Source organism: Octopus bimaculoides, chromosome 22 (assembly GCF_046866305.1).
Source record: "Octopus bimaculoides isolate indiv1 chromosome 22, ASM4686630v1, whole genome shotgun sequence".
NCBI classification, from domain to species: Eukaryota; Metazoa; Mollusca; class Cephalopoda; order Octopoda; family Octopodidae; genus Octopus; species Octopus bimaculoides.
In genome coordinates this window covers 39,387,832-39,400,331 of record NC_142949.1, presented here as the reverse complement: position 1 = coordinate 39,400,331, position 12,500 = coordinate 39,387,832, and the positions used below count along the sequence as shown (strand labels likewise).

General features: G+C 36.6%; 1 protein-coding gene and 1 long non-coding RNA gene across 8 annotated transcripts in view; one reads left to right on the top strand and one right to left on the bottom strand.

Moving 5' to 3' along the window:
* Positions 1 to 12,500, bottom strand: part of LOC106878716 (transcription factor COE3) — a 335,557-nt gene that overhangs the window by 74,402 nt on the left and 248,655 nt on the right. The window lies entirely within an intron of this gene.
* The window catches only part of LOC106878718 (uncharacterized), a 151,253-nt gene that overhangs the window by 94,321 nt on the left and 44,432 nt on the right, over positions 1 to 12,500 (top strand). Inside the window, exon 3 of the long non-coding RNA XR_008266602.2 lies at positions 5,172 to 5,245. This is a non-coding gene — a long non-coding RNA (uncharacterized LOC106878718). The remainder of the gene's footprint in view (positions 1 to 5,171; positions 5,246 to 12,500) is intronic.

The following is a 12,500-nucleotide window of genomic DNA, read 5'->3' as shown; positions in this document are numbered from 1 at the left end:
CACGATTATCCATATACAACAGATATACAATGGAGATAGAAACGAAAAACTGTGACCGTGAATTTTGTCTTTGCTGTTAATGTTCAAATTTCTATTCAATTTATTTAATCTGGATCCTCCATTTAATCCTAGTTTAAATTTAAAACTGAAATTTAAATTTAAAACTAATTGAATCTAATACTTTAATGATTGTTTATCTCTGTAATTAGCGGAATATTGTTATTATTAGCAATTTCATGGCGGTAGACTGAAGCGGGCGGGGATTGGAAAATCCCCCGAGTAACAATGATAGAATCCATAATCTCTTATTTATTTATTTGTGTATTTATTCATTTATTTATTGTTATTTCTCTGTTAGCTTGTGAACGAGACATACCTCTTGTTTCGTCTTTAAAAGGATGAAAAGAGAGACTGAGGTCTTCTGCTGAAGAGTAAGAAATTCCACATTATACTATCGGCGGAGCAATATTGCTAGACAGAGAGCATCTTGAGGTGCAGTCACTGTAGCCGGGACTTGTCACTCATGAGTGGTCTTTACTGTAACAGAAGACACTGCTTTGTTAACAGGACCAAAACAAGACACAGATCCAAGGCGCAGATCCAAGGCGCAGATCCAAGGATTTGCAGCTCTAACGGATGCCTGAAATTCCTCAGATGAAGACGGATATTGAGTGATTGCTCTTCGTCTTTTATCATTAGCTTGTAGTTGTTTCATTCAGTGAAATCGCATCTTTCACTCTTAAAATACAATTTAAAAGAAGCAGACATGTTGAATACTATTCTTCAGAATACATAAATATGCTTCAGTAGCAGATGGAGTGACAACAGCTGGATAGTCTTTGATCGCGAGTTTCGTCAATCACGGCTTTGATCTGGCACAAAACAACAACACAAAAACAGCAACAACAACTTTCAAAACACTGAAATATACACACATACAAACATATTGCTACAGATTTCTTTTAGTTTCTTCTCTGCATAATTTCGAATATTTTTTTAATGTAACAACTCATAGGAAAACCATTTGAAATGTGTAAAATTCCACAAAATAACTACAAAAACTTTAAAACATATATTAAAGTGAAATTAACTGATTGAAAAAATGCATGGAGTAAAAATCATATCTCGATATGCATATATGATGAAACAAACACACGCATGCCCTTGTATATATGTATGTATGTGCATGCATGTATGCATATGTATGTTTGTGCATTAGACATATGAGCACATGTGTATTTACATGGTTACCGAATAGGCCATACATACATGTATTTGCAGTTATAAAATCATATATAAAACACATATACAAAAATACATATATATACAAATATATGTATGTGTGTAGACACACACACACACACACACACACACACACACACACACACACGCATATATATATATATATATATATATATATATATATATATATATATATAATGTATAAGAATTGTACTGTTAATAGTTTTAGTTTGTAAAAACAATAAAAACAACATATAAAGGAACAAAAAAGCAACATATCAACAATGATAAAAATTGCAAATACAGCAAACGAAAATTTGAAAAAGAATAAAAAATGCAACAGCACTTAGACAAACATTCTGTTTTTCAACTCTCTCCAAAATACATTCAATCGGACATTTTAATTTTTTTCTAAGAAAATGTAAAACTAACACATACATATACAAGGATATGCGAGCGCGTACACACACACATATAAATACACAAACTTACATGTATACATATGTATATGTATATATATATATATATATATATATATATATATATATATATATATATATATATATATATATGAGCGTAACGTTGGCGTCGGAGGTTCATCTGTGAAATATGCCTACATTTCATGATACTTTGTTTTATCAGTCCTATGATACGGTTGGGCGAGGTTAGAAGTAAAGCAATATCAGGTTTGTTACACACACACGCATACATACGCAGGCATTACACACACACACACACATCTTTATTGTATGTATGCTTATATGCACATTTGTATGTGAGCGACTGTTTTTCCTGTTATCTGTATAAATGGAGATTTTTTTCCTCACGTACATATGGCTTTCTTTGTAAATTTTGTACGTATGGTTATATTGCATATGCTTGCATGTGTATATAAGTGCGTGTATATATATATATATATATATATATATATATATATACACACACACACACACATACATATATACGTACATCTATCTATCTATCTGAGCGTGCGTGCGTCTATATATGCAAAGCTGCATTCATGTTTCAATTCGTATCCACATGTACATTGTTTATGTATATATACGTTTTCTGTGTCTGTCTGAAAAGTATATGCTTTTCTATGTATGGGTGTTTTTCTTTTATTGTCATGTTCTACTATATGTTTATAGCACATGTGCCCCAGTTTTGAGTACTTGTCTAGTCCACAAAGGCGACCAGCCAAGGGACACTGCACTCGAATTATATCCTGTAATATATTGCGAGTTTTATTCTGTTATGTACTCCTGTAATGCATTTTGCTGCTAGGTTAGGGACACACCAGGTCTGCTTGATTCATCATCAGCTTCGACGAGTAGGCACACTTCGACACGCCCAGTCCCAATCAACAGAAGCAATCGGAATCGATTCATCACTCAGGACTTACTCCATGTACTTTCTGAGGACACTTGTAAAACCTATCCTACGTTCGCGAAAGGGAAATAAGTTTTATTCCCCTTTCTCGGACAAATCCTTCAGGCAAAGAAACACTTGCTTTTGTGACATACTATTGCCACAATATTTCTTAATTTACAGTGCGCATGTCTCAGTATTCGTTCCGTGTATATTTTTAGTGTTATTTGTATTCTGAGTCGTTTGGTCGTTGTTACTACTTAATTTCGGGGGGGGGGGGAAGTGGGAGTGGGGAGTTTTTCGTTTCTCTCAAATGAAGAGCCGTATTGAGAGGAATGTAAATGCACAGGAAATAAAGTTATGGCATGTCTAGGAACAGAACATTGTTTTGTTTACAGAAGGAATTGGGGGCTAAACTTCTACACATTGTGGAGTCGCCCCCCCCATTTATATAATAATTCAGAAGAATTTTCGCTTGGTAAGCCTTGGTAATAATTCAATTTTCTTGGAGCAATCTGAAAACACGTGCGTTCATGCCAAAGCATAGCAATAACAACAACAACAACATTAAGGACAATAAACAAGAAACCTTTATGATTATCGATACTAAATTCAATATTATTATTGTTGAATTTATTGTGGATCATGGCAACGGCGATGACGACTATGATGACGGTGATGGTGATGATAATAATGATGACGATGATGATCATAATGCTGACAAAAGTAAGGGTGACACGGTGACGATGACGACGATAATTATGATGATGATGATGATGACGACGATAATTATGATGATGATGGTGATGTTGATGATGATGATGATGATGACTACTATAACAACTAGCTACTGCCATTGCTGTTGTTCTTGCCGCTCTTACAAATATTTTTATGTTCTCTCTCTCTCTCTCTCTCTCTCTCTCTCTTTCTCTCTCTCTCTTTCTCTCTCTCTCTCTCTCTCTCTTCTTCTTCTTCTTCTTCCTCACCCTCTCTTTTAAATTTTCGTTATTGTTGTAATTGTCGTGAGTAGATGTTGTTGTCGTATTGTTATATGCTTTTACTACTGGATTTGCTATTGTTGTTGTTGCTGTTATTGTTTTCTTTATCATTTGTTATGTTTGTTGTTGTTGTATCTCTACTGCAATTGCCACAATATATGTTGTTGTTGTTGTTGTTGTCACAGTGTTTCATCAAAGAAAATTTTCAAAATCATTTTTATATTTTTGTCTATTACTTTTTTCAACATCTTTTTAACAATTCGCCATATTTTTTCCCTCTCACCCTCCCACCCATCCCCCCTTTCTATATTCGATATTTTTCCTTTAATTCCTTTATTCCCTTATTCATCCATTCAGTCATTCATTCAGGATATTTTTTTCCCTTATTGTAATTGTTTCTGCTTTTGTTTGTTTGTTTGCTTGTGTGTGTGTATGCGTGTGCATATGCGTGTATATGCGTGTATATGTGTGAACTGCAGTTGTCATTGTCATTATTACCATTCTCAAACCTCATACGCTTCTTCGCTTTCGCCCTTTATTATTATTATCATTATTATTATTATTATTATTATTGACATTGTTTGCTACTATTGTAGTGGTCCTTGTCGAAGCTGTCGCTGTCATGATCATAATAATGATGACGATGGTGATGATGACAATGGGGAGGGTATTGATGATGGTGATGACGATGGTGATGATGATGATTATCGTCGCCAGAACCCCCCAACATCATGATGATGATAATGATGATGATGATGATCATCATCATCAATACCACCGCCACTGTCATGGTATTAATCATCTTTGTTCATGTGTGCAATGTTAACGTGTTGTGTAGTGGAGTTATCTGTCTTGGAGCGTGTTAGGAAATTCGCAGTTCATCATCATCGTCATAATCATCGTCGTTGCCCGTCGTCATCATCATCATCATCATCATCATCACCACCACCAGGAACGTGCACCATTGCAATCCTCTTTATCATCATGGCTATCATCGTCGTCGTCCACCTCCTCCCCCTTCCCTCTTATTTCCCCCCCCCGCCTCCTCGTGGTCATCATCATCATCATCACCACTTTCTTCTCCACATTTCTTTTTATCAATCAAATACAGTTTTACCCCCCCTCTCTCTCTCAATGTCACTCTGTCCTCTCTATACAATACCCCTACACCCCATTCCATCTCCCCTCCTCCTCCTTTCCCATTGCTTCCTTCATTCTTCCACCGTGTCTTACAAGCAGCTCCAACGAAACAACAAGCAAATCTCAAAGAGAGAAGCAAGATGGCGGCCATCTTACAATATATTTGTTTCCTAACTTTTACGTTTTGTTTTTTCTTTATTTTTGTTCAATTTTTGTCAGAGAGTCCTGCTTTCTTATTGTCAAACATTTCATTCGCCATTTTTGTGGAGTATGACAACCAACTGGCATTGCTGCAGAGATGAAACAGCTTAACTTTGATAGTTAGACAATCGTTGATGGTTTCTTGCCGTTGCTGTAGTTATTGTTGTTGCTTTTTTTTCTATTATTCATTTGTTTCTTTTATTCTGTTACATGCTTCAGGCTTTGGACTGCGGCCACGCTGGAGCAATGCCTGATGGTTTGAGTCGAAGAAACCGAGGTTCTCAATAATTGTAGTAAGTCTGCTCTTTATTTTTCCCCCCACCTCTTGTCTCTTTACTGAAACGCGAAGTTATAGGGCCGTAAACACACCAATACCGTTGCACAGTTGACTGGGAGACCGAAGCATACAAATACACACACACACACGCGCATATATGTGTATGTGCGCGTATATATATATATATATATATATATATATATATATATACGCACACACATGCATACGTATATACGAGGAAAATGTATCTTAACTGCTTATCATAGTTTGCTGAGACACATGCATGAAAACAGGCCCTTACACACACACATATACACACACACACATAGATAAATACACGCATCTATATTCGCATACCAAACGTCCTAAGTTTCAGTGCTGGCTCTAAATACTCCATAGAAAACCTGAAGGGTTAAATTTAATAGTAGATGGGTATGTGTGTGTATATGTATGTGTAACTATCTATCGAAATATATACACATGCACACGTATATCCATACACACAGACACACACAAACACTCTCACACACACACACACTTAAACATACAGTGAGAGAGAGAGAATTATATTTGAATGGTGTTATATTATCGTTGTGCTGTATTGAATCCGTCATATTGTATAGTATTGCAATGTATTGTTCAGTGTCTTGTATATATTGTATTTATGCCATTGTTACTGTTGTACGCCATATTAATTCTATTGTATCAACCTATTCTAGTCTGTTGTTTCACATTATTTTGTTGATAGTGTTTTCTATTGCATTCCATTGTCTCTCCCGCTCTCTCTTTCCTACCTCTCATAAACATATCATACATACATGTATATATAAACTTATACATACATACATACATACATACATGACACACACACACACTATGTTGGTATATATATATATATATATATATATATATATATATATATATATATATATATATTGAGAGAGAGAGAGAGAGAGAGAGAGTGGCAGAGAGAGAGAGAGAGAGTGGCAGAGAGAAAGAGAGGGAAATATGGCTGTGTGGTAAGAAGTTTGTTTCCCAACCACGTGGCTACGGGTTTATTTCCATTTAGGCCGACCAAAGCCTTGTGAGTAGATTTGTTAGACGGAAACCGAAAGAAGCCTGTCGTATATATTGTATATATATATATATATATATATATACATGTGCGTGTGTGTGTGTATGTGCATTTGTCCACAACCACTGCTTGACAACCGGTGTTGGTGTGTTTACGTCCTCATATCTATGCAGCTCGGCATAAGAGAACCAACAGAAAAAAGTTGCAGGCTTAAAAAGATACAGAAAAAGTAAGTACTGGGGTCAAAGTTCTTAAAAGGCGGTGCCCCAGCATGGCCGCAGTCTGATGACTAAAACAAGTAAAAGTTCTCATATATATATATATATATATATATATATATATGTGCATATGTGGGTCGCCAGCAGATATAACTAACCAAGCGACTTATTATTACCTATGTGAAACCCCGACCAGCAGCCAGCCCTTCCAGTCACCCCTTCCCTCAGCAGCCTCACCATCACCTGCACCTCTACAGCTGTACCATTCGTTAATCTCCCCCAAACCACCCCTACATCCCACAATCTCTCATTAAAAACGTTCACAATCCGTAAATAAATTGTTAAAGGCAGCAATGATTCCGGATGAAAACTAGATACGTCTCCCCCTCTCACTTTCTTTCTACCTCTTTCTCTTACTACTCTCCCTGCTCTTTCTCTCTCTCTCTTTCTTATTTTTACAATTGATTTAAATAATAACACACACAAACACATACACACAGGTACATACGCATGCGCGCACACACAAAGGCAACAAATGAATCAGAAAATAATATGGGAATAACAACAGAACGAATTTCGGAAAAGAGAAACAACAACTAATAATAATAATAATAATAATGATAATAATAATAATAATAATAATAATAATAAGAAGAAGAAGAAGAAGAAAGACGAAGAAGACGAAGAAAGTAATGAAGGACTTACTCGTGAAATGGAGCAACATTAACAACAACAACAACAGTAGGAAGAGTAAGAAGAACATCAACAAACCGCAAACAACAAAACAAAGCAATAGGAACAAAACAACAATAAACAAGTAAATAAATTAATTAATAAAATAACATCAACAACAACAACAACGAAGGCAATCGTGATAGGAAACGTCACTAATCAGAACTGAATGCTCGTTGGGTGTTGCTCGCGCATGCGTAAATCTGGATCCAGTTTAACGCTGAGATCTGGTGTGGCTATTATTAATACACCCGCATACATAAATAGACGCATGCTCGCACACACACACACACACACACACACACACACACACACACGTATTAATTAAAAACTATTACAAAGTAGATTTTGAGATAATTTAGAAAAGCTGTTTTATAACAGCTTCATTTTATATTTCAAAGCTTGGCTAAATTGCATGTTCATTCAATATACGTACACGTGAAGACTCACCTTACATTTGAAATTACACCCCGACCCCCCGTGCTGCATATTGATATTATCAAATAATTAATTTACTTTGCCTGCGCTTGCACTGTTTCGCAAATTGGGAACATCAGTTCAGGATGCGTATAATAAACTATTATTACATCGGTAGACGGGAACTCAATAAAGCTGCGACTGTCATTCGCAACGTTGTGTCTACAGCAGAAAGGATTGGTAGAATCGTTAGCACGCCGGGAAAAGTGCTTAGTGGCATTTATGTTCTGAGTTCAAATTCCGCCCAGGTCGACTTTGCCTTTCATCCCTTCGAGCTCGATAAAATAAATACCAGTTGAGTACTGGGGTCGATGTAATGGACTGCCGCCTCCCCCAAATTTCAGGCTTTGTCCTTATAATAAAAAGGATTGTCGACCTTGCCTTTCGTCATGACCAAATCGATAAAATAGTCCCAGCTGAACACTGGGGTTGATGTAATCGACTTATCCCCTCCCCACAAATTTCAGGCCTTGTGCCTATATTAGAAAGGGTTATTATTATTATTTTTACTGAAGTAGTAGTAGTAGTAGTAGTATCTAACGTTTTAAAAATTCCTAAGTACTCACGTCTACACGCATATTCTTAAGAATCCACATCATTGAACCGGTGTGTGTGCGTGTGCGTGTGTGTGTGTGTGTGTGTGTGTGTGTGTGTGTGTGTGTGTGTGTGTGTGTGTGTGTGTGTGTGTGTGTGTGTGTGTGTAGGTACGAAAGTAGACTAATAGAAATGTCAGCAGAAACGGTGTTTTATTGTTCAGGTATTCCCTTCAATGTGATCCCTATTAGTTAAAAACCCTTTACTTCCTGTCAGACAAACGTATCAACTGACAGCCGCCATTCTTCCACATTCACTTCTGATGTGTTTTCTCTTTTTCTTTTCCTGATGGAGAAATCGACACAGAATTTCTTTTCTCTTTCACTTGCTGCATCTTGTTTTGTCTTACTTTCGTTCCGTTCCATTTTGCTATTTATTCTTTTCGTTTCGATTTATTTTATATAACTTTTTCTTCGTTTCGTTTTATGTTTCGTGTAATTTTCGTCTCTTTTTGTTACTTTTTCTTTTTTTCGTTTGTTTGTTGTTTCTGGGTGGCTTATATATAAGCAGCACGACCACCATCCCTGCACCACTACCACCGTCCATGGTGAGGGCCATGGTAGGAGTGATATTGAGTACCGTGCTGCTGCTGATGATGTTGATCACGATAACGATAATGAAGATGATGACGACGATTTTAATGGTTAATGTGATGATGATGATGATGATGATTAACATTTCCAGCATCGACACTTGCCTGTGGGACATGAAGGTGGTACAGAGAAACCTGCCGGACTCCACCCTCGCAACCCCCACTTAAAAATAGATTATGTTTCGTATTCTATTTTCTCCGATACCAGAAGGATGTTGAAATGCTGCAGTCCACCACGGAGTATATTTGACTTCAGGGGGGCCAAAGGTAATAATGGAATACGACATATTTCGTATTATGGTAAGGCGATGAGCTGGCAGAATCGTCAGCACGACGGACGAAATGCTTGGAAGCATTTCGTCCGTCTTTAAGAACTTACGAACCGAGTTCAAATTCCGCTGTGGTTGACTTTGACTTTTATCCTTTCGAGATCGATAATCGACAAAATGAGTATCAGTCGATTACTGGGGTCGATGTTATCGACTTAACCCCTCCCGCGAAAGTATCGGTTTTGTACCAAAATGTGAAACTCAATATATTTTGTATTATAGTGAAAGGAGAGACTGATAGAGCTTGTGAAAGCGAGTCCAGAGTCACAATGACGGACACCCTCTCATAAGTATGCTTAGGGCTGTCTCTATTTCTCTCTCTTATTATTTCGCTTTCCCTGAGAATTCTCAAATTATGAAGACCAAGAATGAATAACAGAATGGACTGAGAGAGAGAGACAGCAAAAAGCAAACCGTATATATATTACACGCATACTTACTTACAAACACACACAAACGTGTATATATATATATCATACAGAAATGTATATACATATATATACGTATTTATTTTACACATAACCCACTTTTGTGGCAACTATAGAGAACTATTATTCGCGAATTATTTTCGAACACACTACTGCCCCCAAAATTATACCGTGGTAATTGAATGTAGTTTTAAATAATTAATGCCTCCATCTTGAATCGAGATGAAAAAAAAAAGCAAAAAAAGAAATGATAGTAATAAATATTTGTAAAAAAAGGGAACTACATGAAAACACGAAATCACAGCCTTCACCTAGCAAAATGTATGTGCGTGTGTGTACAGACACACACACACACACACACACACACACACACACACACACACACAAGTATGTATATGCATTATGATATATAATTACATATACTAATTTGTATATAAGTTATGAGAAAAAGAAAATGGAATTCACTTGATTCTTTATTATTCACTACGATCGTATCGTCCCATAGTGCACCGATGTGTACCCAACTTTAAAATGATATCTAATGTGTATCTCTCTCTCTCTTTGTATATATATGTGCATGTATATATATATATATATATATATATATATATATATATATATATATATGTGTGTGTGTGTGTGTGTGTGTGTGTGTGTGTGTAATCAATTCAAAGAACAAACTATTAAAAATTGAGAACAAAAAGTAAAAGAAAAAATACAAAGGTGAGGACGTGCACAAAAAACATATTAATTTGATGCTCGGTGAAAGAGAGAGAGTTGTTAATGTTTCGAGCATAGCTCTTCCTCGGAAAGAGAAAAGTCCAAAGAAAAATAAAGAAAAACAAGGAAAAATCGCCAGCAATCCACGTGCGGTTATATTTATATACAACCACACGTGGAATGCTGGCGATATTCGCCCCATATTATTAAGAAAATTAGAAAAAAAGAAATGAAGAACTCGTTATTATGTTCTGAGTTCAAATTCCGCCGATGTCGATTTGCTTTTCATCCTTTCGGGGTCGATGAAATAGGTACCAGTTTCATACTGAGTCTATATAGTCAACTCGTCCCCTCCCCCCAAACTGCTGGCCTTGTGACTATAATAGAAGAAATTATTATTATTATTGTTGTTTTTTGTTTCTACTTTTCTTACTTTACCAAATCTCATTTAACGCCCAAAATTCGACCATCTTCAAGCTGTGTGATTGTGTGCGCATGTGTGTGTGTGTGTGAGTGTGTGTGTGCCTGTGTGTGTGTGTGCCTGTGTGTGTGTGTGTGTGAGTGTGTGTGCCTGTATGTATGTACATGTCGTTGTAGTTGTAATTGTTGTTGTGATTATTTGGGTGGTGATATTTGATATTTTGTCACTTTTCTTCCAGTCAGTTCGAACAACAAAAACAAGAACAAGAGAAATAATAATAATAATAATAATAATAATAATAATAATAATAATAATAATAATGCCCAGCAACACCGTTAATATTTAATGGACGTTTTTGCCAGGAAACCTTGCCAAAACCTGGGACCGTAGTTTCAGTAGTAACTCCATGATCGTCGGACATATTTGCTCTCTAATCAGTTTTGGAGATTTGCAAGATGCTTTCCCGCCAAAACAAAACCTAAAAATTTTAGTATCAACAAAGAAAATATGCGTAGACCTGGAGCAGTGGAGTAAGTGCTGGTGGAGATATAGTCAATAGGAAGGACTTTTTCGTATCCCCACCTAACTGCCAACAAAATATGTACCAGATTTCAAAAAGAGAAAAAATACTCATTTCATCTACTACTACTACTACTACTACTACTACTACTACTACTACTACTACTACTACTACTACTACTACTACTACCACTACTGATAGAAGAAGTGCTGCCATTTTATTTTTTGAATGCTGTTTGTTAAACAAATATTGGCTGACTGTTATACCGCGTAATGTTGGAAAGTGTTGGTGAGGGATGAGGTGCACGTTGTGACGTTCAACATAAGCTGAAAATGAAACTACTACTATACTACTGTTAGCCAATGAGGGCACCTCTACGTGGTAGCTCGAGTGCCTAAAAAATAGCAGCCAAATCAACCACTACGGTCTTATGAAAGGAATGATCCCATTCGATATTCTAGTCTTCGCCGCCTCAATAATAATAACAATAGGGCTACAGCAAATATTCTGCTCAATACCACAGGTTTGCTTGTCAGTTGTTTGACCTTAACCAGTTGAGCATGTCCCTTGGTGGCTGACGATATGTGCATCTCTGATCATGAGCAGAAGTAGTGGGGGAGCATCATAGCCATGTGTTGAGAGGTATTATTTGGGGTTTGAATAATTCACCTTTGGAAACATGGGTGTTTCGTTCAACATCCTTAAACAACCCTTATTCAAATTCTTAACTGAGCCCCATCTGCAAAGTCATGCACTGTTTATCTTAATATGAGATCAGCATGTCGCACATATGGTTGTGATGCATGTATCTGGTGTACCATTATTAACTTATCTTCTATAAATTTCTCATATTGACTTTCGTTTGGTTCGGACATACGTTTTGAATTGCGGTATAGTTCACAACTTGTTGACAATTAAAATTACTTGCTGTATGTAACAACCTGACGATTTTTACCCGCACACACACGCACACACACACACACTTCTAGCTGTCGAGTAAAAATATACATGCTCTGGTTTGAAAACAAATTCAAAATTGAAATTCAGTTTTTTGTTTTTGTTTTTCAGTGGTTTGCGTTTGGGTAAATGAAAAGGGACAGAGACTCGAGCTCATTTTGCCGAGTCTCCAGTAATTGAGGAGGCGAAAGAAGGCAGAAACACTGAC